The 5743-nt window shown below is 26.9% G+C and overlaps 1 protein-coding gene across 2 annotated transcripts in view; it reads right to left on the reverse strand.

Annotated features, from left to right (window-relative positions):
* The window catches only part of LOC111617201 (eye-specific diacylglycerol kinase-like), a 107270-nt gene that overhangs the window by 76700 nt on the left and 24827 nt on the right, over window positions 1-5743 (reverse strand). The gene's annotated exons all lie outside the window — the stretch shown is intronic.

A 5743-nucleotide genomic window follows, 5' to 3' on the forward strand; every position in this document is an offset into this window, starting at 1 on the left:
AAATTCAAATAGACCAATCAAATTCGAAATTTTTTAAATTTAAAATTTGAAAAATCATCGACATCAAAATTATTAAAAATTATATTAAATTAATAAATTGTAAAAACATATTCAAATGTATTATTTAATCTTTAATTAAACCTCATTTTTTAATTCTATTTTTAAGTTTGTTGTATATGATATTGGACACGAAATGCCAGAATTATTCATAATGGTTCTTCGATGATGACAGACGTGTTTAAGAAAATCAATAATGGCGAATGATCTATCCGAGATAAAAATAAGAATTTTACTTTCTCCTTCTATAAATAGACAATTCTGATTATTTTTAGCTTAATATTTTGAATTAAAAAAGTAATCGAATAAAAGAAAGAAAGATTTGTAAAAATTTTGTCATAGACATCTGTCCCACTTTTTTCATTAACAATCATTAAAGTTTTGCATCTGTTCCTAAGAGGTAGATTATGATAAAGCTTTCTAGAACTTGGCCATTGTTTGCAACTAATTTAAAGTAAGGAATCGCACATAAAAAATTCTTTGCATCAACATTTTAATGTTAAAAGTATTAAAGTTTCTATTGTTAATTCTGCATTGCTTCGGATTTTAATTTTAAAGCAGCAGCGATACATGCTTTGTACGATTCTTTAACAAAGAAGAGCCGAAGGCTCCATAAAAGCATTACAAAAGTGACAAGACAAGAAGGCTCTTTTCTATATACAGAGCTTTGTAAAGTAATGGTGCTTCAAGTTTCATATATTTAGTAGTTTAGAAAAGATTCTTTCCTTTAATTTTGTATCTAGTCTGTCTCCTCCATTCATTGAGTTTCTTTATGTTGATTATTGCACTTCCTCCATTCTTTTGTTCTCTATACACGTCAAGTTTCCCAATATCTTTCCGAGTTTCGTACTGAAACTGAATGACACATTCTACTGTATTTAGAAATGGTGGACGTATCCGTAATTGACAGTAAATATTAAATTTTTACGCTAAATTACTTACTAAATAAAACATAAGCCTCCACGATATTATAGTAATAAATTCTATTTATAAGCACACCGACACGATGGGAGGTTATTTATAACCGCTATTTTTGGTCATCGACATTTAGTATAACTATTGTATACCGAAAACGTTACCTTAGCAACATAGTTGACAATAACAAAAATCACATTTTGCGACTACAACAAGGATCGACCTTTCGAAATTTCCTGTCGAGTTACTGATTTAGTTCTGACGTCATTCTCTGCTTCCATCTCCTCTGCTATTTTTAGTAACCTACTGAATATGTTCCGATCCCCGTTATCTTTATTTTAAGTTTTCCTTACGTAATTTTTATGTTCCCATTAAACGAGTCTCCTATGGTTAATTCTCAGATAATAAGGTAGTCGGGTATGATCTGGTACAGTTCAGTAATTGGGTGTAATGCTCTGTCACCTAGATTACTTTCCCTGGTGGGGTGTTTCTCCTGTTTGCTACTTTAATTCAAATGTTTTGGGATTATAATACAGGAAGAATACTTGTTAAATTTGTGATGTTTAAAATGGGAATAAAATATATTTTTTGGAAAAATATATTTAAAGAAACGTCAGCATTTGTTACGTTCTGTAATAAACACTTAATTTTGTACCATATTTTATAATAAACAGAACACTTAAACAACTTTTATGTATATTTTACAAAAGGTTTAACCTTGCAATGAACATAAATCTAGAGTCCGTTACTGTGAAAGTTTCCTATTGGATAATTTACGTAATGTACAGTACAGGTACTTTAAATTTTTGTAAAACTCTTGAAGTTTCTAATTGGATAAACGTTCTAGAAATATTTAAAAGAACAAATCTAATTGGTTTAACGTTTTATTACTCGGTGTTACAGAAAAAATAAATAAATTTTTGTTGATTTAAAGGGATTTATTTTTTTCAGAACTTAATAACTTTCGATTTTAGAATTTTTTGTGGAAAGTTTTTCTGCCATAAAAATTTCTTTGTGCTAAAAAAATTATTGCAAAGATTGAAGAGAAGAGAAATTTCTTTTGAATCAAAGATAATAATTTAAAGAGAAAATATTTTTAGATTTTTTTTCTTTCTTTTGGAAATTTATTTTCCCGAAGAAACATATGTAAATTGTAAATTAATTAAGCGTATTTATCATCCTTAACAAACACGAAACGGTTTTATATTAATCTATTTTAGTTATTTTTAATTTATTGCTTGATAATAATTAATACGAATGTTTATTTTAGTGTCTGAATATTAATGAGAAAAGATTAAGGTTAATAACTTAAAAATAATTTCCTTATCGCTTGTACTTTTGATCTCATCACGAATGAATAATTAACAAAGCATGACTTTTCTACAATTAGAAAGTAAGAAAAAAAAAGAAAGTAAGTTCACTCTTGAATACTTTAAATATTTAAATTTATGCTGCCATCAATTCTCTCATTGGTTAAATTTCGCTTAAATTATTCTAATTGGCTACGATCATCTCGACGTCACGGTTTGTTATATATTTAAAACTGAGCTAAGCGCTTGTATTGGACAGTTCGAATATTTAAATTCAAATATCATTTCTCGATTGGGTAATTTAAATTGTTATCTCGTATGTTTTAATTTTTGTAACTTAATCGAATTAAAATTGAGAAAAATGATTTTAACGTTATTAAAATTAACAAAATGTAATTTAATATAATTTAAAGTGGGGTTGAATGATAAATTAACTTATAATTTATATGTAAATTATAAGTTTTGCTGTTAAAAGTTATTGGTTTCTAGGAAAAGTTTTGTACAAATGTATTTATTAGCGAAGTTTACTAAATTTGATTACTCTCATAATTAAATTACATCTCTTCTCGAGATTAGTAATAAGATTTTTGATCTTAAAAATTCTAGCGTGAACGAGGTATTTAATATTTAATCAACAATAAAGGCTTAATTGTGTCTATCAGAAAATTTTCAAGAGACAAAAACTGAAAATTATCACTTAAAATGTATAAATATAAATTGATTTTTGTATAATTAATTTAGAAATAGCTTTATCAAAAATTAAATCTGTTGTTAACGCCTGAAAACTTTTAGAAATAAAAAGGATTAAAGTGGAATGACCGTTGGTTAATTTTTAAGATATTTAAACATTTAACCAATCAAAACCTTTTACAGATATATTTAATCGCTGGCATTTAACCAATAAGTGAGCGCTTTTACTAAACGTCGTCAAACGTCAAATTTTAAATTTGAATTTTCAAATTAAATTACTAAACGTCGTTCATATCAATGGTGTCATTATATAATGTGATGTTTATTATAAAATAAAGGAAATTCTAGACAAAATAAAAATCAGCTTTAGTTCAATAAAAACTTTCAAAGTATTAAATTTTAAATTAATTTCTTCCCCGCTTTATTTTCCCAATGCCATCTAGGGGTAATTAAAATTACAATTTCTTTGAATTAAATGAAGAAAGTTTTAGAGTTTTAAGTAACGTTCGAACAATATAAATTGTATTTGAAATTTCACGAATGCTTTGGTTTTTTAGTTATAGGGCCAGCCTTAATAGTATATTTTTCAAGAATATTTTTGTTACCTTGGAAACATGGATATATTAAAACATGTAAAGTATTAAAACGAAGAAAATGCTGCATACATCCTCAAACATCAACAAACATCAGTAATAAATACATTTTTAAAAAATATTTTCAAAAATCTCCGCTGACGTCATACTCTCAAAAGCCAATAACACGAGATAAATTCAAATATTTGAATCTTGCCTGTAGCGTGATTGTCATTGACGTCATAAATACAAAAGCCAATAATATTAAATACATTTAAATGTATATGAATATAAACCCGTTCGTTTCGTATACTTTAACGTCAATTTGACGTCATCGCTTCGGTTTTACAATGAATAGTTTTAAAACTGACGTCGAATTAACGTAAGAATTTATACTTTCTTAATGAAACGATCCCATAGACTCCGTGACGTAATTTGTTTTAAAGCCAATGAGATGAGAGAAACTCAAAAATTTGAAAACATTCAATAGAATTCGAGCAAGACGTCAGACTCAATTTACGACGCTATTGGACGATTTAAATATTTAAATCGTAAATAAACAAATTGTTGTTTGAAGGCTTTTATTTTTAATTACACTAATTTTATGTATAATTGTTTTATTTTTATTATTTTTAGTAGTTTTCGAATTTTTAAAATGTTCAGCAGGGTATTTATAAAAATTCAAAGCATATATATTGGAGAAGTGAAAGAAGATACGAAACTTGATATGCTGTCAAATGTGTAAATTATACTTAATCCACTTTCCTTCTGGCTGCGGTAATGCCCATCAGGATATTAAATCAGTTCAGTATCGGTGACGTCAGACGTCGATATTGAACTCCGGTAATGACATCAAAAGGTGATATCATGGGATAATTGTTATCCAAAATCCCAAAATATCCATTTAATACCCATATTGATTAGCATTTTAAATATGAATGCAGCTTTCTAGCTTCAAAAGGGATTATGTAGGATTTATTCTTGTAATTTAGTGATTTATGATTTTTTTATTTCTTTATTTGTATATAATCGCTCGGGTTTAAAAGATAAATACTTGTTCGGTTTTAATTTGAATTCTGATAATTACAGCGATATATTCAAGCATAAGAAATTTTATGTGATGAAGTGGATGATATTATTAAATTTTGCTTCTAAAAATAGATTTTTTAATGATGATTAATGAAGTTGATCCTCAATTTATCTTGGTTTTACTGAAAATATGCTCTAAGAAAATTAAAAATAGCCAATAGAAAAACGTTCCTCGATACCATGATTTCAAAAGCAAATACCAGGAAAGAAATTTAAATATTTAAATTCTTTTACACGTTATTGGCTTCTGAATTTATAACGTTAGAAAATATCCTTCTATTGGCTATTTTTACGTTTTTTTCTTTTTTTAAAAACGCAAATTCCTATTGTTATAAACTATTTCAGAGCGAGTAGACTTTTTCTATTTTCAAGAATTTGGATCAAATAATGTAGAGATGTTAACGTAAGATAATTCTAGAGACTTTTTAAACCCTTTTCTTAATATTAAAAATTGAAAATTTTTAAAGAGTTTTAAGGGCCAAATTCTTAAGGCTTCAACTTACCAATTTTAAAATCAAGGCTTCGATTTTCAAATATTCAATTTTTCTAAAGAAGAAGAAGAAGAAAGAATTGGTTCTACTACAAGAAAATTTAAAATGTCACATTTAAAATTTCATAATATTATCGTGGAAAATAATCATACAGAAAATTAAATCGTGTTACAGAAATTTCGTGAAAGGAAGTTATACGAAGGCTGAATGCTTTCATCAGGCGAATGTTATTAAAACAATTTTAATTGTCTTTGCTGAAGAAGAAAAAGAAACATGTTGGGTGGATGTAGTGAAAGGAAAAGCTATATTTGTCAGGAGGTAATTCAATACCAGATACTTTCATATGTGGTAGCAAGCAGTGGAAAGCACATTAGATACCACGCGACAATGCGACATTATTTCTTATACTCTTGGAAATCATTATCTATCTCATTCATTATAGCTCATTTAAAATCGAAAATCTACTGAGGAAAAAAATAAAACATGAAGAAAAACATCCCTCTGCTAACAACCACTTTTTCTATAAATAATTACTTTGCAATATTTCTTGATTATTATTTTTTTCTGTAATAAATAAATGTATTGATATCGTATAAACTACGCATTATATATATATATA

This window comes from Centruroides sculpturatus, unplaced genomic scaffold, assembly GCF_000671375.1.
Source record: "Centruroides sculpturatus isolate CEXI.00-Female unplaced genomic scaffold, Cexi_2.0 scaffold96, whole genome shotgun sequence".
Lineage (NCBI taxonomy): Eukaryota > Metazoa > Arthropoda > Arachnida > Scorpiones > Buthidae > Centruroides > Centruroides sculpturatus.